We start from the raw sequence: 9,332 nt of genomic DNA, 5'->3' as shown, positions 1-9,332 counted from the left end.
TTTAATAAATATTTATTCATTTATTATTTATTCGTTTAATAAAAATTTCTTATTATTTATTCGTTTAAAAAAAATATTTTATTAATTCGTTTATTATTAATTCGTTTAATAAAATTATTTCTTACTAATCTTTCTTGTTTTATTCTTTAAATTCTTCAATGTTTGACCTATTATGATTTATTATGAGTGATGGGTAATATAGGAAAGGGCATATAGGATAGAATTTTATGTGCATTAGTAGTTAATTGCTAGCATAAGAAGTTACTTGCTATGTGCATGTGCTAAATGTTTAAGTGTTGCATTTAAATGTGCATTAGAGAGATTGTTTGATTCCATCGAACTTATTGCTTTATTGAACTTTGATTATGGTTTGGTTGGGAAATCGTTAGTGAGACCTTAAGTTGTTTCTTTCAGGAATAAAATATCTCTTTATGAAGAAAGTCGTGTTTGGATGTAAGTATTTTGCTAGATACAAGACCAACCCATCTTAATGAGAGAGGATATCATAGCATCCATCATTGTTCATTACTTACTTAACAAAATGCCATACCTAGAGCTCAAGAATAGGTTTAAAGACATGAATTTTGAGGATGAAACCCCAAATTTGTCTAAGTATTGGACTAGGGATGGTGAGGTGGCAAGTGAGTCTCATCAAGATGAAGACATGGGAGAAGACTCAGACCCGGAGGAAGAGTTCGACGATTACTAAAGACCTAGATTTCACTCCGCAAGTTTCCAAAGAAAGAACAGATAGGCGAAATGCCACAAGTGTTTGAAGTTATAATAGTTAATTAATTCTTTTACGTTTTAAAGAATAAGTAGCAAAGCTACCGCAATTTAAAGTTAAAGCAATGGGAGTTTCAGTTATTCTTTATTCTTTTCAAGGATATAATAAACCTTTATAGAGTTAGCAATAGAAGTTAAAGTATTCTTTTCCAATTTGGGAATTCCAAAATTCGCCAACAGTAGTTTAAATTTATGTCATAAAACCTTTATTTTATTTTAGGACAAACACAATGTTACGATTTAGAAATTGTTATCAACATTTTCTTTCGAGGAATAAAAGATAGATTATTGATAATCCAAATGATCTACCCCAAATTATGGGCACGCGAACGAGAATATTATTACTTATTTGTTGTGATTGAACTTCCATTCATTGGTTTTCAAATTGTATGTCCTTGATGGGAATATTTTTCATGAATGAGTGACGATGATTGCTCTAATATTGGTGTACATTCTTGAATAAGTGTTTTTTGATGCGATCTCTATGATCAAATCGAAATTTCTTTTGTAGAGGTGACATATGAGTTATGTATCGTAGAGTCATTAATTTTAGGTCGCACACTAGAATGACAAGCAATAATGAGTTAGTTGTTGTTATTCGCCTTTTGACGAAAAGACTGGCCCAAGAGAGAACTGAGCGTCCCGATTCTGCTGGGGACAGGTTTGAGAGACTAGCCAAAGTTAAGTCACCATACTTTAAGGGGGAAACTGATCTTACTTTTTAGAGAACTAGGTTAGAGAGTTTGAGAAATTGTTTGGGGCTGTGAACTGTCATGAGAATATGAGAGTGGGTCAAGTTGTCATGTATTTGAAAGATGAAGCTGATTTATGGTGGAGAGAGAATAGAGTTAGGCTTAGCGCTGCTGAGAGATTCAATTAGGATTCTAGTGTTACTGCCTTAAGGGAAAGCTTTACCCTACCTTTTATGAGGAAGCAAAAAGTTTAGGAATTCATAAACCTTAGTATGGGGAGCATGGCCATCGATGAATACTATAGCAGATTTGTAGCATGACCACCTTAGGATTAGGTGGGGAAACATTTACGTCTTTAGATATTGTGTATGGGAGAGCTGCTCACATTTATGGCCTGTAGCCCAGAAGGGACAAGAAATATGTTATTGGGGACAAAAGAAAAGACTTCAATAATGCGTAAAACCAAGAGAATTTCAAGAGGAATAGGAATGAGAATATGAATGGGAATGAGAATGAGAATGGGAAATTTTCAAGGAAGGAACAATCAGGGGCACAACAATAGGAATCAATATGAGAGAGTGTATTACTGTAAGATGTGCAGTAACAACCATCCTGGTAGAAAATACAAATGAAGAATTAGTGACCTGCAACTATTGTAAAAAAAGGGGCAAAATGGGAATGAGAGTGGTGACCAGGGATAGTCAGGGTATAACCAATCAGGAAATCAGGGTTCGAAGCCTATAAGGGCGCAGAAAAACCCAGGAAACCTCCATAAGTCTACTAATTAGAATAACAACCATAACAATGTCCTGGGTAAACTGTCTGTGATAAGTCGAAATGAAGCTGAACGACCCGCTGACTTAGTTTCAGTTACTTTTCCTATTAACTTTGTGCTAGTTGAAACGTTGTTTGATTCGGGAGTACGTAACTTATTCTTTTGCTTCGTTATCTGTTGTTAAGAGTCTGAATTTAGTAGATTTTGAGGTGATTGATTTACCTTTTAGTACCTACTGGTGTAACCTTAAGGTGTACCAAGTTGTTTAAGAACTTGCCTTTGAAGATAAAAGATTGCATTTTCCTTCTGATTTGATAAGGTTTAATCTGATGGACCTAGATGTAATTCCTGGGATGGACTGGCTAAGTTTGTGCAAGGCTAAGGTAGATTGTGAAATTCCAGAAAGTAAGTTTAAGGAACCCTAGTGGAAGGTTGACCTCGTGTAGATGTTTTCAGAAGTACAAAAACCTTTAGTTATTTCTGTAATGCGAGTGAGGATATTGATGAATAGGGAGTGTGAACTATTTTCCTGTAGTGTGTTAGAGGTGAGTAAAGAAGTGAAGTGAAAATCGAGGATGTTTGCCATTGTGAGTGGATTCATTGATGTGTTTCCGAGTGAAATTGCAAGTATGTTACCTGTTAGAGCCCTTGAGTTCATTATAGACTTAATTCCTGGAACGAAACCTATATCTAAAGCACCATATAGAATGACACCACCGGAAATGAGCGAATTAAGACATAGTTGCAAGAGTTGTTTGGTTAAGGGATATATTAGGCCTAGTGCATCACCGTGGGGAGCTCCTATGTTGTTTGTTAAGGAGAGAGATAAGAGTATGGAATTATGCATCGATTTAGGGAGCTAAACACCATCAAGAACAAGTATCCCTTGCCTAGGAGAGATGACATATTGGATCAATTGAATTGGGCGAGTGTGTTCTCGAAGACTGAATTGTGTTTGAAGTACCACCAATTGAGGATAGCTGATAAGGGCCTAAGACCTCATTAGGACTCGTTATTGTCACTGTGAGTTTAGAGTAATGTCTTTTGGGTTAACCAATGCACCTCCCATAACTATGGATTTGATGAATAAGGTTTTTCCACGAATTCCGAATTAAGTTCGTTATATGTTATCGATGATATCTTGATTTATTCAAGGAATGAGAAAGAGCATGACAAACACTTGAAAATTATATTGGAGACGCTTAGAAAGAATTTAGTATTATGTGAATGAAGTATACAAATCTTGAAGTCATGTGTGTATAAGTGACACTGACGGAAAAATGAGGGACTAAATTGATTGAAAACTATGTTACGTAAAGGAATAAATTTAAGAGAAGATTCGAGTGGTCCAGGATCGTTAGAAATCATTTGGCGTCTTGAAAAGATGAAAGAAAATATACGAATTGGTGAAAGAGCTAGGAGTTGTGCCCAAAAGTTATACATCCATGAAAGGCATAATGAGGTTGGTAAAAAGGAAAAGTTGACCAGAAGGAGTCTCTGTAGCTCCTGCTAAGATTCAAGCTGTGAGTGAGTGACCTGTTAGGTTATGATACATATGACATTACATAGATCATGCGGAAACAACCATTAACCCAGGACAACATATTATTTACACATAATCATATAGCATAATTTAGATGCATACTCTTTGTTGCGTGCCCTCCCTAGCTGCGCCCGAACCGAACAAGAACAAGTCTTTAGGACTCCAAGTGTCGTCCCTCCGTAGATAGTCCACAGCACGTCCGGATCCGCCTTAAGATTGACCAACTAGAATCGCCCTTAAGGTACTAGAAAATTTCGGCACTTTATGAGCAAGATGTGTGTTTTAATTTTCTCTCAAAAAACTCACTTTTGAATACTTTGAAACTTGTTATAAATTGTGAGCCCTAGCCTCATATTTATAGGGGTATGGAAAGGGAATCGAAATCCTATTCAGATACAAATTAATTAAACCTAGAATCCTACAAGAACTCTAATTTAATTAATTTATCAAATAGAATTAGGAATTTAATCATTAACCGAACTCTGCATGTTTTAGGAAACGTGCACGAACACAAACACTTGCACACACACGCACGGCAGCCACGATGGGCCCCCATGCGTGCGCGCGAGCAGCAGCCCACGCAGCGCCCGCGCGCGCTGCGCGCTGCGCGTGCTGTGCGCGCTGTGCGCGCTGCGCAGCCTGCTGGGCCTGGCCTTGCGCTGGGCCTGGCGTGGCTGTTTGTGCGGCGCGCTTGGCTTGCTGGGCGATGGCCTGGCTTCGTGCTGGGCCTCGTCCGGCAGGCCTCGTCCGATGCTTATTCGTACGATGCGCTTCCGATTAAATTTTCCGATTCCGGAATTCATTTCCGATACGAACAATATTTAATATTTCCGATTCCGGAATTAATTTCCGTTTCGAACAAATATTTAATATTTCCGTTTCCGGAATTATTTTCCGATTCCGGTAATATTTCCGATTCTGACAATATTTCCGTTTCCGGCAATATTTCCGATTCTGGCAATATTTCCATTTCCGATAATATTTTCCGATACGTACCATGTTTCCGTTTCCGGCAACATCTACGACTTGGATAATATTTATATTTCCGATACGATCCATATTTCCGTTTCCGGCAATATCATCGTTTCCGGAGTATTCATTTCTTGCCTGTGACGATCTTAGCTCCCACTGAAACCAAGATCCGTCGGTTCCGAATATTCATAGATGGAGTATTTAATGCCATTAAATACTTGATCCGTTTACGTACTATTTGTGTGACCCTACGGGTTCAGTCAAGAGTAAGCTGTGGATTAATATCATTAATTCCACTTGAACTGAAGCGGCCTCTAGCTAGGCATTCAGCTCACTTGATCTCACTGAATTATTAACTTGTTAATTAATACTGAACCGCATTTATTAGACTTAACATAGAATGCATACTTGGACCAAGGGCATTATTTCCTTCAGTCTCCCACTTGTCCTTTGGGACAAGTGTGCATTTCCTAATTCCTTTGTCGCTCGATGCTTGCTCTTGAACATAAGGTAAGAGTTGTCATCCTTATTACGTCCAGAGGTGTTCCTCGGTTTCAGAGTTCAACTGATCAAATAAACAGATAATCATAGCCTATGATTCATCCGAGCACGGCCATGCATTTCACAGTTTCTAGCTCTCCGAGTGGCCTTGTACAACTTTTAAGCATCTCATCCCGATTTATGGGAGGACAATCCCAATCTTGCGATCTTGAGATTAGACTTCGTTTGATAGGTGATTACCTGAGCGTTGCCTTTATAGCCTCCTTTTACGGTGCGACGGTTGGTCAACGTCAAAGCAACCAGTTCTCAAACAAGTAATCTCAAATCACTCAGGTATTGAGGATTTAGTGTCTAATAATTTAATGAAATTTACTTATGACAGACTTTCATCTCTTACAGTAAAGTTTCATAGGTCTTGTCCGATACTAGTCTTCCCAAAGTAAGTATCTATGCAAATGATTATGACATTGCCATGTCCACATAGTTCAAGAAACAGAACTACTAGTCATCTTGCATTCTAATCGTCTAACGTTTTCTATGCGTCCAATTTTATAGAAAACTCCGATTAGGGACCATTTTCAACCTTTGACATTCAAGTTCACTTGATAGACATTTCTTAGTCACAGGACTGGTCCTGACAGTCTATCTTGAATATATCGTCAAATTGAAGGGACTCATCATTTAATAAACCACAAATTAAATGGAAAAATGAATTCTTTTCATTTATTGTGAATGATTAACCAATAATGTTTTACAAAGATTTAAACTCTAAAACTTTAAAACATTAAACAGAGACATCAAAGCCATTCTCCAATATGCTTGATTCCCATAGCTGCAGTGTGCGAGTTGTGCTTCGCCTGCGGCAGAGGTTTAGTTAATGGATCTGATATGTTGTCATCAGTTCCAATTTTGCTTATCTCGACTTCTTTTCTTTCAACGAACTCTCGTAGAAGGTGAAATCTACGAAGTACATGCTTGACTCTCTGGTGGTGTCTAGGCTCTTTTGCCTGTGCAATAGCTCCGTTATTATCACAATACAGGGCTATTGGTCCTTTAATGGAGGGGACTACACCAAGTTCTCCTATGAACTTCCTTAGCCATATAGCTTCCTTTGCTGCTTCATGTGCAGCAATGTACTCCGCTTCAGTTGTAGAATCCGCAATGGTGCTTTGCTTAGCACTTTTCCAGCTTACTGCTCCTCCGTTGAGGCAGAAGACAAACCCAGACTGTGATCTAAAATCATCTTTGTCGGTTTGGAAACTTGCGTCCGTATAGCCTTTAACAATTAATTCATCATCTCCACCATAGACCAGGAAGTCATCTTTGTGCCTTTTCAGGTACTTCAGAATATTCTTGGCAGCAGTCCAATGCGCCTCTCCTGGGTCTGACTGGTATCTGCTCGTAGCACTGAGTGCGTACGCAACATCCGGGCGTGTACATATCATAGCATACATTATTGAACCAATCAATGATGCATATGGAATCCCATTCATTCGTCTACGCTCATCAAGTGTTTTTGGGCACTGAGTCTTGCTTAGAGTCATTCCATGAGACATGGGTAGGTAGCCTCGCTTGGAGTCCGCCATCTTGAACCTATCAAGCACCTTATTGATATAAGTGCTTTGACTAAGTCCAATCATCTTTTTAGATCTATCTCTGTAAATCTTGATGCCCAATATGTACTGTGCTTCTCCTAGATCCTTCATCGAAAAACATTTCCCAAGCCAAATCTTGACAGAGTTCAACATAGGAATGTCATTTCCGATAAGAAATATGTCGTCGACATATAATACTAGGAAAGCAATTTTGCTCCCACTGACCTTCTTGTATACACAAGATTCGTCTGCGTTCTTGATGAAACCAAAGTCACTGACTGCTTCATCAAAACGTATATTCCAACTCCTGGATGCCTGCTTCAATCCGTAGATTGACTTCTTTAGCTTGCATACCTTTTTAGCATTCTTTGGATCCTCAAAACCTTCAGGCTGTGTCATAAACACAGTTTCTGTTAAAACGCCGTTTAAGAAAGCAGTTTTGACATCCATCTGCCATATTTCGTAATCGTAATATGCAGCGATTGCTAATAATCGTAATATGCAGCGATTGCTAACATTATTCGAATAGACTTTAGCATTGCAACTGGTGAAAAGGTTTCATCGTAATCCACACCGTGGACTTGCCTGTAACCTTTTGCGACCAATCTAGCTTTGAAAACTTCAAGTTTCCCATCCTTGTCCTTTTTCAGTTTGAAAACCCATTTGCTTCCAATGGCTTGGTAGCCATCTGGCAAATCGACCAAATCCCATACTTGGTTTTCAGACATGGAGTCTAATTCAGATTGCATGGCTTCTTGCCACTGCTTGGAGCTAGGGCTCGTCATAGCTTGTTTGTAAGTCGCAGGTTCATCACTTTCAAGTAATAGAACGTCATAGCTCTCGTTCGTCAAAATACCTAAGTACCTTTCCGGTTGAGATCTATATCTTTGCGATCTACGCGGGGTAACATTTCTAGATTGACCATGATTCTCACCAGATTCTTCTAAAGATCTCTGAGTTTCATCCTGAATGTCATCTTGAGCATTCTCTAGAGTTTGTTGTTCGACTCGAATTTCTTCGAGGTCTACTTTTCTCCCACTTGTCATTTTGGAAATGTGATCCTTCTCCAAAAAGACACCATCTCGAGCAACAAACACTTTGTTCTCAGATGTATTGTAGAAGTAATACCCCTTTGTTTCCTTTGGATAGCCCACAAGGATACATTTGTCAGATTTTGGATGAAGTTTGTCTGAAATTAATCGTTTGACGTATACTTCACATCCCCAAATCTTAAGAAAAGACACATTTGGAGGCTTTCCAAACCATAATTCGTATGGAGTCTTTTCGACAGCTTTAGACGGAGCTCTATTTATAGTGAGTGCAGCTGTATTTAGTGCATGTCCCCAAAATTCTAATGGAAGTTCGGCCTGACCCATCATTGACCTGACCATGTCTAGCAAGGTTCTGTTCCTTCGTTCCGACACACCGTTCCATTGTGGTGTTCCAGGAGGAGTCAATTCTGATAGAATTCCACATTCTTTCAGATGGTCATCAAATTCATAGCTCAGATATTCACCGCCTCTATCAGACCGCAGTGCCTTAATCTTCTTGCCTAATTGATTCTCTACTTCACTCTGAAATTCCTTGAATTTGTCAAAGGATTCAGACTTATGCTTCATTAGGTAGACATAACCATACCTACTGAAGTCATCAGTGAAAGTGATAAAGTAGCTGAAACCACCTCTAGCATTTGTACTCATTGGTCCACATACATCTGTATGGATTAAACCCAATAGTTCATTTGCTCTTTCTCCAACTTTAGAGAAAGGTTGCTTTGTCATTTTGCCAAGTAAACATGATTCGCATTTACCATAATCCTCTAAGTCAAATGGTTCTAGAATTCCTTCCCTTTGAAGTCTTTCTAAGCGTTTCAAGTTTATATGGCCTAATCGACAATGCCACAGATAGGTGAGATCTGAATCATCCTTTTTGGCCTTTTTGGTATTTATGTTATATACTTGTTTGTCGTGATCTAATAAATAAAGTCCATTGACTAATCTAGCAGATCTATAAAACATCTCTTTAAAATAAAACGAACAACTATTGTCTTTTATTAAAAAGGAAAATCCCTTAGCATCTAAGCAAGAAACTGAAATGATGTTTTTAGTAAGACTTGGAACATGGAAACATTCTTCCAGTTCCAAAACTAGCCCGGAGGGCAACGACAAATAGTAAGTTCCTACGGCTAATGCAGCAATCCGTGCTCCATTTCCCACTCGTAGGTCGACTTCACCCTTGCTTAACTTTCTACTTCTTCTTAGTCCCTGTGGATTGGAACATAAGTGTGAGCCACAACCTGTATCTAATACCCAAGAAGTTGAATTAGCAAGTATACAGTCTATAACGAAAATACCTGAAGATGGAACGACTGTTCCGTTCTTCTGATCTTCCTTTAGCTTCAAGCAATCTCTCTTCCAATGCCCCTTCTTCTTGCAGTAGAAGCATTCGGATTCAGAAGTGGGTTGACT

Source organism: Spinacia oleracea, chromosome 3 (assembly GCF_020520425.1).
Source record: "Spinacia oleracea cultivar Varoflay chromosome 3, BTI_SOV_V1, whole genome shotgun sequence".
In the NCBI taxonomy this organism is placed as follows: domain Eukaryota; kingdom Viridiplantae; phylum Streptophyta; class Magnoliopsida; order Caryophyllales; family Amaranthaceae; genus Spinacia; species Spinacia oleracea.
Note: the sequence above shows the minus strand (reverse complement) of the source record.